Genomic DNA, 15112 nt, shown 5'->3' with positions numbered 1-15112 from the left:
TCACACTAGGCACAATATAGAAATGCAGAGGAGAAATGTGTGAAGAGCTGCCTGAGGAAATATTACTTATCCCATTCCAGCAGCCCTCAGCACCAAAATGCTCTCTGGAACCTAATAGAGAAATGTGAGATTACGGGAGAATATATATATATACAGGAATTAACACATATTACACTTTGGGGGCGAAAAATGCCTCCCAGCCCCTTTTGACTATTCAGTTTTTGGAATGAACACATATTATGCTTTGGGGGCGAAGAATGTCTCCCAACCCCTTTTGACTATTCAAAATATTTGCCAATATTTTGAAATACTTATTGGCCTAAAATATGCCTCCTAATCTGCTATTTCAGAAATATGAATCATATATGCAAAAAAAAACCCTCACTGCTAGCATTGTGTTAGATACGGCTGACACAAAGAACAAGGCTGGGCCAACTACAGTTTAATAGAGACACAGGCCGTAAACAAATAATTACGATGCCACACAAATAATGTTTTCGGCAAAGTAGAACCAAGTGCGGGAGGGTACAGAGGAGGGAATGACTAACCTTGCTGCACATTTCAATCCCACATTGTGAAAAAGGACCTTTGCAATTTTCTTGTCCAATCCTCATTATTTTCTTTAAAGCAAAAAAGCAGCACAGTCCATCTATATCCATGAAAAACTACGCATTGCTTTAATGAATGCTAGTTAAATAAGTTCTTCCATTAATGATCAGGCACACTGTAATACTGGCTGCTGAAACACACACACGCTCACCTTGAGTGTTTAAGCTGTATCAGAACTTTTTGGTCCTAGTATTTTATCCAAAAGCCCTGGCCTTCTTTATAGCTGATTAAAATTGTATGTAATATTCTGTCCAAAAACCTTGAAGATACAAGCCAATGAATGGTTTATCTAAAATCATGACACCATCACTAGCAGTTTATTTTATTAAATTATTTAAGGGCTATCCATCTTTGAGAGAGATTTAAGGCAACGGCAACATGCAGTAAAAGACACATGCACTTGAAGAAGTCACCAATATAAAGTCATGAAATGAATAGAGAAGTTGACTTCCCATACACCAGGTATGCTGTTGGCGTGCTTGAACATGAAATGATTTCTAAAGTTCTGATAGCAAAAAGGGAAATGGGGCAGGCCACCTAATTCTGCTCAAAGGAAGAACATAAAGTGTTTTTCCCTTTAAGTACTGAGAAACAGCCATCTTTTTTCACATCTTTTTTCGCATAATATGAAAGTGTACCTCAGGGAAAGTATTCAGGGAGGAACCGATAATGTAGAAATGAATACCTTTTGTGTATTGAAGTTTAAAAGTACTAAATAAGATGACTAAAAACATACATTGGATGGGAATGTGTCACAGAGAGGTTGGTCCCCAAAACAAGACCTTCTAGGAAAAACCATTTGAATGTGGTCTTTTCAGAAATAACCGAAATAAAAGGTTTTCAGAAATGTCAACAACTGTTTCACTACTGAGAAAGCTGTCGTTTCATCTGGCTGCAGCAGGCAGTTTACACGTCAGCTCCCTCACCTATGGACTGCTCTGTCACTTATAACTGAAGACTCCATTACCACCACCTAACCAGAAGGGGAGGAGCAGTCCTAAAGGATCCTCATGTTTTATTTCATATTTTGAAAGGAACATGTACAGCCTACTTATTTGTGCCCAAGGTCTCTTTTCTCAGTTTTTATTTTTCTTAATAGTAACGAGCTCTTCTATTTGTTTGGAGAAAGTGCCTCACTTTGTATAACTGTTTAACATTATAAATTCCCTTCACCTTGTATTCCAAGTGGTTCCTATTCATTACTAAGAAACTTCTGGAGCTTTAATATACCAAATGTGAGATGTGACTGGCGGCATAGGGGCTGGTAGACATGCTGATCTATTTCCTTTTATAAACTTATTCTCCTCCCCGCCCCATCCCCCTCCACTGCCTTTTTGTTTTCCCCATGAGCTTTCTCGTAAGAATAGTTTCCCATAGAGTATATTCTGAGAAACACTGTTGCAAAGTATTTCTTAAAATGAAACCTAAATTCTTAATGAGCTGATTCATTGATACAGCCCTGTGGCCTCATCTTGGAGAATTACAAGCCTACCATCCACGGGGTCTTCCCCTGGAAATCTGACTCTTCTGAAAGTCAGCTCTAGCACTTCACATGCATTTACAGCTCTGATTCAGCCACTTTTGGAAAAGGGAACCAAGCCCAAGCTTAGCAGCTGTCCATTAAGCACTCAAGAGACATGAGTGTGTAATGTTTCAGTAGGAAATTTCCCAGGCAGAATTTCAAAGCATGTTCTTAGTAGTAATGTATTAGATTTAGTTTTCATCCTTTTCTCTTAACTATATTGAGACCCTTTCCACCCATTAATTGACTCAGCACTCCCCCACCCCACCTACATTTATTCCTTGTAACCAGAACCCTCATTTCCTCTGTGCTAATAGATTAACTAACAGCTCCTTCAAACTACCAGGAATATTTGGATTTAAAAATGATTAAATATTGAAATATTTGGATAAAAAGTTGATGAGCACCTTTTACCACATTAGATCATGTTGTTAAGCACTGTGTTAAACTTTGTTTTAATTACAAAACTAATTATATATGTTTTATATTAAACATTATCAGTGTTAAAGCCCTAAGAAAAAATTCCAGGTACTTCGAATTCTACCACATAAAGATAATCCATGAGAATATCTTGATTGATGCCTTTCCAGGTTTTTTCCCCCATATTACATAGTTTCTTTATTAAAATGTTAACTTTATACATTCTATTATAGCCTATTTTTCATCCATTTTGTCCCATGTCAATATCAACATCTCTGTCATGGTTACACAATGGGGGGCCATCTGGGTTGCTTCCCATATTTATTTTTTTATTATTAGTTTCAGGTATACAGTACATTGGTTAGACATTTATGTAGTTTATGAAATGATCCTCTCCAATTACTCTATCACCCATCTGGCTCTAAACATGGCCATTACAATATCACTGATTACATTCCCTATGTCGTACTCCCCATCCCCACAACCATCTTCCAATGTTTATGCCTCCAATGTTTAGTTTCAAACAATGCTCAATAAGCATTCTCAGAGCTGAATTTCTGAACAAAGCTCTTATCATTTATTCAAAATTACTCCTAGAAGTAAGCTCACCGAGTCAAAGGATCGACACATTGTTCCTCAATCACAGGAGGCCTTGCAGGGAAAACAGCCCTCTGAATCATTTCCGTTTGCATTTCTCTCAACCTCCAGTTGGCTGAATTTTCCCAGTCTGTTCCTGTCGCCTTTACTGTTAGTCTGATTATTTTCTGGTTTTCAAGATACACAAATTCTAGTCTACTGGACATCCTTAGTTCAATAAGCTATCTGGCTTAGCATAACCTCTGAGTCCTTTAAAATAAGATCTGAAGTCCTCCTGTCTGTTCGTCCTTCTGTGGTCTTAAATTTTTATCCACCTGTCATTTCTGTGATCTCTAACTGAATAACTGATATGAACCACCAAATATTCCAGGACCCTGTACTGACCTTATCTAATACATAGTTCGAATCTTCTTTTCTCATCACAGTAACTTTCTAAACCACAGGCAAAGTAATTTCAGAAAGTTTGAGAGCTCAGAACAAGTGCCTGAAAATCTCAAGCCCTCTCACTGTTAAGGATGTTGACGCGCAGCATTTCTCAGGATATATTGTGTGGGACACTATTCTCATGAAAAGGCTCACCTGGGATGATGTCAGTGATAAAACATTGGGTTCTCTGCCCCCACCCCTCTCATGATGTAACATTTAATTTACTTAGCATCTCCCTGTTTATCTTTGTGAGACCAAGGTGTCAGTGGGGTAACATGCAGCAGTGTTTGTTAAAATCAGAGTATTTCCTGAGTTAAACAGCGGCAGCAGCTCAGGATTACTTTCTGGTCATAAGTCTCGTCTACATCATAGCATCAGGAAGGGTGAAGCTGCAAAGACAAATCCAAGAAGAGCGATAGCTTCACTGTCAGAGCACAACTGCCACCCAGGAAGATGGTTTCAATTACTTGTTTATTTCCCCAGTACATAATTAAGCTCATGCGATATCTATTAAGCCAAACAGATTCAATATATTTTAAATATATATGCTGGGACTATTCTCAAGAAAGCAATGGACAAGTTGCAGACAAACACAAAGAGGCCCAGTGTTTTTCAAGGGGGTGCCATTAGCATTCTGGACAAGGTAAGTCTTTGTTAGGTGGGACTGTCCCAAGGACTGATGGGCATTTACTACCCCATAGCCTCAGGATGTTAAATGTTAACATACATAGCCCTCACCATCATGACAACCACAAATGCCCCCACAGATTTCTAAACAACAGGGCAAGGGTCGGTAGTAGGTGAGTGCAACACCATCCCTGTTTCTATTTGGTGAGATGGAATAAACATTCAGGAAATAACAGAAAAAAATATTAATCTGAATATGGAATTGTGCAGTGCAAGCCGTAAGTACCCTAAAGGATCAAAGGAGATCAAAGAAGGCTGACGGCACAGAGCAAGCTTTGATGTAAACAAGAGATGGAGACCTGTAACCTCTCTCAGGAGTCCAGTCCAGGGTTAAAATTTGTTGTAAAATGTTATCATAGACATCCTGGATTTCCCGCTTTAAGCTGATTACACAAGCTAATGCAAGTAAAGCACATCCTACACATTTGGCAATGCCAACTTTTAAAAATGCTGTCATTTCTGCCTTCCTGTTCAGAACACGTTTTCTCCTTGCATCCTGGGTATCCAGAAAGGGCTGGAAAACAGTGAGTGTCTTGGTGAAGGAGAAGGGCACTGCCAGCCCAGCCCTGCTGAGCTGCTCAAGAGAATTAAACCAGAAGCACCACCCCTTCACTGCAGGACTGGCCCTCACTTGGCACTGAGGAGACCAGAACCTTGCCTGGTTCCTTCCGCCCACGTCAGCTGTGGTCAAAGGGCCATCGTTCCCAGAGGACCAGTGTGTTTAAGCTTCTGTGAACAATGCCCCTTGTTGATCTTCTGTGCTCTGGGTGAATAAGGTCACTGACTCTTTTCAACCTAAGCCACAATCAACATCTCTGCCTTTCATTGTACAGCATTGGCATTGGTATATGTTCTGATGTTGTTATGCCCAGGTGAGACTGAAAAGGTCAGTGAATGAGTCATCTTTTATAAATCAGAATTTACAATGACGCACAAGATACTAGGTATTTTATGGGAGTGGTTCTCAAGCTTCTAGAGCTTATTCAAAATGCAAAGAGCTTATTTAAAATGCAGATTTCCAGGCCTCAAGAAGTCTGATTCAGTAAGTTGCGGGGACAAGAACCTGCAATTTAACCACCTTCACGTGTTTCTGATACAGGTAATACATGGGTACACTTTGTGAAAAACTGCCGCAGAATGACAGTAAACTAAATAAAAAACTAGCATCTTCTTGACATTTTACCTACTTGAAATGTATTCTTCGCTAGCAAAATAAAAACTAAACATCCAGTAAATACAAAAACAAGAGGTTAACTTAATTCTGAAAGAAAAATAGAGTCCTCGTAAGGCTCATGTATAGATATGGTAAGGCTGTAATTAAAATTTATATTTGTGTGTATAAAGATGTTACAGTTTAGTCTCCATATGAGAGTAGCTGATCATAAGATGAGTATTTATTATATCAAAACACATTCGGTGTAACTATACAATCTTATATTTGGATAATCTTTACTAATTTTTCAATATTTCCTACTTTATCCTTATGAGAGAATATTTTCTCGTACCATCTGATTACTTGCAGCATCTGACTGGTGTGCAAACTAAGGCATAAAGAGTTGACCTGACATATCTAAAGCTCTGCTAGATTAGAAATGGCAAATGAGTTTCCTGTCACTTGCCAACTCAGATAGACCAGTAGACTAGAAATAGCTGCTTAGACTGCAACCCTAAGAAAGCTAGCCCAGTGGAGGGGAGTGGAGACAGATTAGCAATGCCTGCCACAAGCACAGGTAAGAAAAGCGGTGGTGTCTACGCACTCATACTAGACATGCCACCTCCCAAAATATTCAACGGCATTTAAAATATTTATAAATACCACTACTTTCATTCCTTCCCTCAAAAAATACGTCATGTCTACTATATGTCATACACTATGCCAGGTATTAGGGATAATAAATAAAGTATATACCACTAATGAGACAGCCGTGACGCAATAAGGTGGTGTCTAACCTAAGGCTTTACTCGACAGAAAGGCACTTAAAGGGAGAATTGAGAAAATAGAAGTTAACAAACTTTTAACAAGGAGAGAGGAAAGTGAAAGTGAATGTTATTTCTGAGAAACAGGAAACCAAGCCTTCAAGGCTGAATCACAGATAGTTAGAGGGAGCCTAAGGAGGGCTGGAGATGGGCAGGCAATAGCCATGGGACTTTGACGTGAGATTATGATTTCAATTTAAGATAATGGGATGGTATGAAAAAGCTGGGTGATGTCAGTTTGTTATTTTGGGGGTTTTTGTTTTGTTTTGTTTTGTTTTGTTTTGTTGAGGGAAGCAAGTGTGAATTACCAGATTTTCATTTCATAAGGAGTCACAGTGAACATAGAAAATGACTGAAGTCACTCGAATGGCCATACCGGCAGATTGGCAATGAGATAGGGAGAAGTGGGTGGATTTGAGATACTTTTTAGAGGTAGAATCTACAGTGACTTGGTTTGAGAAAGCATGTAGGGGATGAAAGAAAGGGAGAACAAGATGTAGCGCTGATGAAAGTGCTTAGGACACATTCAAATAGAAATTCCACAGGGCAGCTGGACCAACTAGGGTTGGAGACAGTAAGAAAGGTTTAAGATTTGAAAATCTGAGGACTGCAGGCACAGACAATAAGACCAAAAATGTTATTCCTATATCTTCTGCTTTCCAATCTAGCGAAACTTTGTTATAGTTATGCCGCTACACCTATAAAGACTTACTCCAGCAGAGACATTATCATATGAGTCTCTGATTTTCTAAATTACAGCACTTACTGCAATTTTTTACCTCTCATAACAACTTAATTCAAGCAACTAGAAAATTCTCGCTATTGAAAATTATGTAAAGATTTTGCACTTTCCTGCCTTGTTAAGTATGGCACGCCAACATAATTTCACCTTTCTTTAGAGATTTAATATCTTACTTAAATTTTACCATTCAGAGTTCTGCCTCTATAATGTTCTCGTGCCCCTCCCTGAATGTCCCTGGCTTTGCGAATGAGGATTACCTAGCTTGGCTTGCTATGCCAGCTGTCATACTTTAAATGCCCAGGGCTATTGTAAGTTGCCCTATTTGGACATAAGACCAGGAGATGAGGCCAAGTTCACTGAAAACTCTGATATAAAGATGCTGACCGAGGGCTAAGCTACCCACTCTGGGAGACTGTGCGGGTGGGGTTCAAATTCGATCAAGAGAACCAAGGTGGAGCCTCCAAAAGTCATGACTAGAAAAACCAAACTGCAAACTTATCCACCTAAAAAAAGAACTTTGATTCCTGGAGCTGACATTTTCTTTTCTGATGAAATACACGTCTCCAAAGAAGAAGGCACCCAAACTGGCAGTTATTTCACTTCAAGAAAAGTCTCTGATTCTTTCCTGCCAACAGGTTTTAATAGGAAAAGCTCAAGGTGCTGGAGATGGAAGGGGCTGTATGACCCACACCTTTGCTTCAAATCACCCTGGAGAAAACTGTTCGTTTTTCTTCTTAAAATTTTCCCAAGGCCACCACCACTAACATTACACTCCCAAAGCACAACTTTGAAGTTCCAGCAATCAAATTAGACCTTGTGGGAAAGAAAACAGAAAGTAACCTCACCCTATGACTTCTACTTTTCATTCTTCAAAGACTTGTATGGCATACAAAAGAAGGATGTAAACAAAATTTCCCTGGTTCTATGTGTCTAAAAATGTCGGAAGTAGGCTTATTATCTTCTTAAAATTATTTTTAAAAATTCAAAAAGATCTGACACAGATATGTATTTATTTACAAATCACTGTTCTGAAGTGCTGCCATTCATTTAATTCTTGGATATTTATTTAAGAAAAAATTATGAAAAACTTAAAAGATTGAGATAAAGTACCACCAATCTGGGCTTAGAGCAGAAAATATGCATATGCATACCTGTCTATAAAAAAAAAGTCAAGAGAGTGAGAATTTATAAGTAACATGGGTCAAAGTAAAAGCAAAGAGTCATAAAGAAAACCTCGTGATAAAATAGAAAAGCTATACATATGTAATATATAAAATGTATGAAATTATATATTATATGTATGTTATATACATATAAAATATTAAAAGCTATACGTTTATCTATAAATTATACATATGTCACAATGATAGATATTACTCAGAAAGTCCCAATTTTTCTTTATTGTTTTTTATTTTTCAGCAACAATTGATGCAGTTTTTTGGTTACTGAAACATAATGACAACAGCAAAAAAAAAAAGTTTTTTCCTAATCTCCCAGCTTTTATTGTTTTTAACAGGCAAATTACCTATTTTTCAGACTAACAGCATGTCATCACTGTTTAGACTTGGCACCACTTCCCTCACACAGTGCCTACATGATCACTGTCAGGTCAATTTTAACAAGCGACATCAGATACCCACATCTGATCTGCCACATTCAGACAGCACAGGGGAATAATGTTAGTACCCAAACTATCTTGGAGACCAAGTGTCAACTTTCTGCAGAGCAGTGAACATTTCAAGACAAACTTAGATTTTCATTACAGTTTACTCAGCTGGAAAAATTTACTCTGTAGCAAGGCTGGCAACCTGACTTATGAGTGACGCTAAAGTCTCAGGCTGATTTTCACATCACTTGGAATCGTGGGAGGGGAAGAGGGCAGCAGGGACGGGAGGCAATGCACTTCGGCACATCTGCACAGCAGACCTGGGCTGGCCCTCGGTCAAGTTAGTTTACAAAGCCAAGGTGAGTAGACATATGTGTTATATCTAGTTGTAAAAAAGTATTAACCATTAGAACAAAAGGGTTTATTCTGCAAGTAAAGCAGAAAACAAGACTGAAGGGAAAGGAGTTTCTGTAGGGCTTGTGACCTGCATTCATTCAAGTGAACCCCTGAAACAAAGTGTGACTGATATCCCATGTATAGAGGATGCAGGGTAGATAACTGGGTTTTGAGGACAAAATAACCAGGCATGGAACAGCTGCTTCAGCAGGACGTAGACAGGAACTACTGAGTCCCAAAAGGCAAAGACCCAAAATAGTCTGCATGTTGAAACCTAAAACTCGGCTCACTTTGGCCTGATGATCATGCTTGCAAGTAAACTTTACGGGTAGTTTTTAAACCAAAACATTTTTTACTTGACTTAATTCCAAATGTCTTTTAGCTTTTTATTTAAAAAAATAAAAAAGCTTCATTCACTCAAGCAACAGAAAATCAGACACTACAGGAGCCATTTAAAGAATGCAGTTATGCTTCCTCTTGGCCGGAATGGCCATCTTCCAGTAATTCTCCAAAATGACCAACACAAAGAGAAAGAGGAGAGGCACCTGCTTTATGTTCTCCAGGCCTTTCAGAAAACATGGAATTGTTCCTTTGGCCACATACATGCGAATCTGCAAGAAAGGTGATATCCCCTGGTTGATGTCTACCAAAAAAAAAAAAAGTAGACATCAAGAGAATGGGCACTGTTCAAAAAGGAATGTCCCTCAAATGCTGCCACAGCAAAATAGCAAAACTGGAAGTCTACAACGTTACCCAGCATGAGGTTGGCATTGTTGTAAATAAACACGTTAATGGCAAGATTCTTGCCAAGAGAATTAATGCACGTATTGAGCATATTAAGCATTGTAAGAGCGGAGAATGCTTCCTGAAACGTGTGAAGAAAAATGATCAAAAAGAAAAAGGAAGCCAAAGAGAAAGGTATCTGGGTTCAACTGAAGCACCAGCCTGCTCCCCCAAGAGAAGCACACTCTATGAGAACCAATGGAAAGGAGCCTAAGCTGCGGGAACCCATTCCCTATGAATTCATGGCATGAGAAGTGTAAAAAATAAAAGACCTCTGTATTGTTTAAAAGAAAAAAAAAAAAAGAATATAGCTACAAAGCCTTCAAAGGCAACCCCAGGGGAGGCATCCCCAAAACAGCCTGTAGGGGCAATCTACCAAAGTCAGTACTTATTTTCCATGAGAGACCATTCTGAGGAAGAAAATACTCTATGTACTAGATGTATAGGTTCTTATACATTTATTTCTCAAATGTCTGCTGTACTTATTACATATGCTGACATAACTTGTAGGAATATAATAATAACAATACCAGGTAACAGTTACTCAATGTCAGAGGTGTTCGAAGGGCTTTACCAATTAACCCATTAATCCTTGCAACAACTCTGAGATACTTTTATTGCCTCCATTTCACAGGTGAGGAAATTGAAGCACAGAAAGGTGAAGTGCCCAGGTCACACAGCAAAGCACAGAGAAGATGAACCAGAGCCTACTCTTGCAAACACCATCAGGAACACAGGAAGCCAGAGCTCTAAACAAGGTAATTCTACATCTATATATCTAACTGCTCTATTAACCATGACACAATCTTGCTATAGTGAAGGAAAGCAAGTTTAAGGGCCTTCTTCACTTCATTTGCATGTGTTTCCATCTCTAAGATAGATTTTTCAGCTGCAAGTAGTTTACTTTCTGCTCACATTCAGTATTTTCCTTAAAGAAAATTTAAATGAAAAGCTTTTGCAGAAAAGCTAAGACAGACAATGTATCAGGTCTAACAGCAAAGTCCAAGAGAAGTAAAACTGAAATAGATCCTTGTGCAACAATGAACTAAAATGTCACCTTGCAGTTTTAGAGGGTGAAATGCTTCAAAGATGTGAAATAAACAGGGAAAAACAGAAACTACACACAGGGGCCAGGCCGATGCTTAGGAGGGCTGGCAGAACACCGCATCTTGTTCTCTAAGCTTAGTCCAAACATGCCAGGAACCCCAGGGATCAGGACTTGCTACGAAAACCCCTTTTCATTTGCTTCCAAAAGAAACAAGAAACGTGTACCGTTTATTTCATGGACATGTTCAATCCATTGAAACTACTTTCATCTTCGATTTGTAGCTGGTAAATAATTGGATTAAATCATTCAGTTTCTGTCTGAAAGAGAGGAAAAAGAGAACTGGAATGAACTTAGCCCTGGCGGCTGTCGTCACTCTCAGGAGAAAATGGCAGCATGCGTGCAAGATCAATGAAATCAAGAAAAGGGGACGTGGCTAGCTTTGAGGATGACAAGGCAGCAAATGCACTGAAGCACGTGTAGAACATCAGTAGCCTGCCTCAATAGGAGAAGCTTTGTATTATTAAAGGGACTCACAGGGCCACTCTGCCCCTGACACACCTGAAATTCCTAGCATTAGAGGAACACAAAGTGACCACTCTCAATAGTGCTTTTAAAAATAGTGCTTTTCCTTCCGGGTTTCAGAAAGAAGTGTTGGTGAGTCCCCTGGTCAGTGATTCTGTTGGTTGGATAATGTGGAAGGAGCTGAATGATTTCCGTTAAGTTCTGCATAGAACACACAACACTTTCTTTTCATTCCTTATACCAACTAAGAACCCCATGAGGTAGGTATTTCCATCCTCATTTTATAGATAAAAAATAGCTTGGAATTTCTCTTTAATGAAATGTTTCCACCCTAAAGTGGATATCGCTACTCAGAAATGAGCCCAACAGAGGCTTCTGTTGACAGGAAAGTGCCAGTGGACACAGAGATGAGGACATTCTGGTTTAATGTTAATTCATTTACTTAAAGAAGACTGAAGTGGAAACAAGGCACAGGAGGGTTATTCACTGTTTCTACTGAACCAAATACACAAATCACAACATTCGAGGCTGGCTAAGTTAAATAATAAAATAGGACTCTACTTTGGAATCAGTGATTTGTGTCTCAAAAAGTTTCAAGAGTAAAAGGGCGATTTTTTAAAAGTGCAGGTCATACTACTAATTTGGCAAATATGCTTCCCTTTTTATAAGAGTGTAGATTAAAATAGAGCAGTATGTATCTCCTAATTATATGCAAAAGAAATGACAAGTTTAAAATGCCAGCAACTAATGAAAAGCAAGGCAGTATTCCCAGGATTATTTTCTCCATACAACCTTAGTTCAGGGAGAGTCTCTCTGCCATCAACTTTCTCAGAAGCACCACAACTTTAAAATAAAACCACCACTGAAAGAGGATAGAGCAGGAAGTACAACAGGAAATAAATTTTAAATTGACTGGGGACAGCCTATGCAAACCAAATAAAAAATTCATATTCCATTAACTTGGATGTGTGACATTCCAGCTGAGCAGAGCTCAAGCTCACCTCTGACTCCAAGGAGAGACTCTATACATATTACTAATTACAAGGCAGCATAGATCTTTTAAGACCTAGTTTTTTAATTAAGTTTATTGTTTATAAGCAAACGAGTTGCTTAATCACTAATTCCTCTCTATTTTGTTTCCTTGATTATGAAAAAACCTAGTATTTGCAAAAATCTTTGGTGAGCTAATAATGGTCCCTTGCAGGTCCCACCTTTCTTCACTATTCCTCAAGGCACCAGTGAAGCAACAAGTTCTGATGCCCCTGTCTAATCTGTGTGTAGCTGACAAACAAATTATCCTAAAGCACTGCTGTTATCAGCTTTTATATCTCTCCTGCCTGCCAAACACATAGTCAGAAAGACGTGGCCTGGTTTTCAAAGCCAACACATCTGGCCCCAATCTTACCTCCTACTGCCCTTCCTTCCCAACCTTCCACTCCAGCCAGACTCATACCGTGTAACCTGAACACTGTTCTCCTGGACTTACAAAGGCACACTGACCAATCTCCATCTGAAATGCTCACCAACCTGGGAGGCCATAATACTGTACCACTCCAGCTGGCCACCTGCTTCTCTCACCCCTCCTCCTCAGCCTCCTTTGACAACTTTCACTTCTGTCGAACCCCTAAATGGACACCCATTTCCCAAGATCCTGTCCCTTTTCCCTTCTTCATCCAAGCAGTAGGAGTTTGTGAAGGAAAAGTGCAGGCAGCCCTGGCTAAGCCAGAAATTTCAAAATTATCCTTGGCCGTGGCTCCGTGGAGAATTAGCTAATTCTATAGCTGGAGCAGGAAATATACAAGATGAGCCTAAACTATCCTGCAGGGCCAGAAAAGTACTAAAATACACATGTGTGTGCACACGCATGCACACACAAACACAATAATGGGAGCATGTCAAAGGGCACGGGAGCCAACTGAGAGAGCTACCAATGGCCAAAGCTAGAACAATTTGAGCAACAAAATAAATAATGTGGTATTAGATTAAAACCCAAAACATACATTAAAACCTTACATTATGATCTGATTTAATTAAATGAATGAAAATATACAAAACTGTGCAGAAGAACTCAAAATAACTTATGTGCATACTCTACCCTCAAGGGGGTGTATAAATCCCTACTCCTTATGTGTGCGCTGTACAGCGACTTCCTTCCAGAGAGTATGGAAAGAGAAAAAAAATAACTTTACAGTGAAGAAACTTGACAAACACAATCTCAGCAAGGTGATTAAGGTCAGTATCAATAGCAATAAGGCATGTTGACACTGTGTACTGTGGATATGATGAAAATGGCAGTTCATTTCTGAGGTCTTCCTCATAAAAACCCATAACCCCAATCTACTCATGAAAAATACATCAGACAAATCCCAATTGAGGGACATTCTACAGACTACCTGACAAAGACTCCTCAAAACCATCTAGGTCATCAAAAAGAAGTAATGTCTGATAAACTGCCATAGTCTAGCAGTCTAAGGAGACACGACAACTAGATGTGTGTGGCATTCTGGATGGGATCCTGAAACAGATAAGGGGTATTAGGGAAAAAACTAAGGAAATCTGAATAAAATATGGCTTTAGTTAATAATAATGTATCAATATTAGATCATTAGCTATAATAAATGTACCACACTGACATAAGATGTTAACATAGGGGAAACTGGGAAATAGGAAGTCTCTGTACTATCTTCGTAACTTTTCTCTAAATCTAAAACTATTCTTAAATTTATTTAAAATTAAACATTATCCTTGGCTCTCCTATCTCCACTGCTCCACACCCAGGCTGTCGTCTAAAATATCTCTGTTTCCTCTTCTCCCATTTCCTCAGCCACCGCCCTCTCGTCTTTGTATTCTCCGGTCCATCCTCCATACAGTTGCCAAAGTAACTTTTCTAAGACACAAATCTGAGGATAACACCTTCCTGATTAAAACCATTCAATAGCTCCCCTTACCTACATCAGAGTTGGCATACTTTTTCTGTATAGGCCCAAACAGTATAATTTTAAGCCCTGCAAGCCTACTCTACTCTGCCATTATAGCACTAAACCTGCCATGTGTCATATGTAAATAAATGGATGTGGCTGTGTTCTAATAAAACTATTTATAAAAACAGACCAAGGACTGGATTTGGCCCACAGGCCATGCATAGTATATCAACCCCTGGCCTAGAGAAATAAGTTCAAACTCCTTAGACTGACATCCGAGGCATAATCCACAGTATCCCTGAACCTCACTCCAGAGGAGCCCCTCTGCCTTTCGCTAAGTTATTTGCTCCCACGTGGATATGCTCGCTTTCTTTTCACTTAGAGGAGTTAGGGCACCTCCTCTGTGAAATGTCTTCAGATCATTGCACATCAGAATAATCTCTCCCTTATCATAACTCATAACATATCTGGATCCCTCTAATTTATCTGGCACATGAGCTAAAATGTTAAAAATCATCATATATTATCATTTATTTTGTATATTTGTCTTGGATTTGCTCTTTCCAATCAATTTCAAGTATGTTTAAGTAACACAAAGTCAGTTAAGACATACTCTGTGCCCTCAAAAGACTAAGAGGTAATAAGTAACTGAATTAGTACATCCTAAAGCAAGTTCTAAGTACCTCGTGACATGTTAATAGGTGTAGCCTTTAAAATAAGTGTTTTAAAATCAACTAAATATGAAGAATTCTGGGTTGAACTAAGTTAAACAGCTTTCTTTGTCATAGAAATTTCCAAAGCATTCATTGTACATTGTGCAACTCCTTAAAAAGGAATATGTTATTCAATAACTCTC

At 38.9% G+C, this 15112-nt stretch overlaps 1 protein-coding gene and 1 pseudogene across 2 annotated transcripts in view; one reads left to right on the top strand and one right to left on the bottom strand.

Moving 5' to 3' along the window:
• SGMS1 (sphingomyelin synthase 1) overlaps positions 1 to 15112 on the bottom strand; it is a 266110-nt gene that overhangs the window by 187870 nt on the left and 63128 nt on the right. The gene's annotated exons all lie outside the window — the stretch shown is intronic.
• On the top strand, positions 9433 to 10047 carry LOC105293118 (annotated as a pseudogene).

Source organism: Pteropus vampyrus, unplaced genomic scaffold, assembly GCF_000151845.1.
Source record: "Pteropus vampyrus isolate Shadow unplaced genomic scaffold, Pvam_2.0 Scaffold68, whole genome shotgun sequence".
Taxonomy (NCBI): domain Eukaryota; kingdom Metazoa; phylum Chordata; class Mammalia; order Chiroptera; family Pteropodidae; genus Pteropus; species Pteropus vampyrus.
This window is presented reverse-complemented; position numbering and strand designations above follow the sequence as displayed.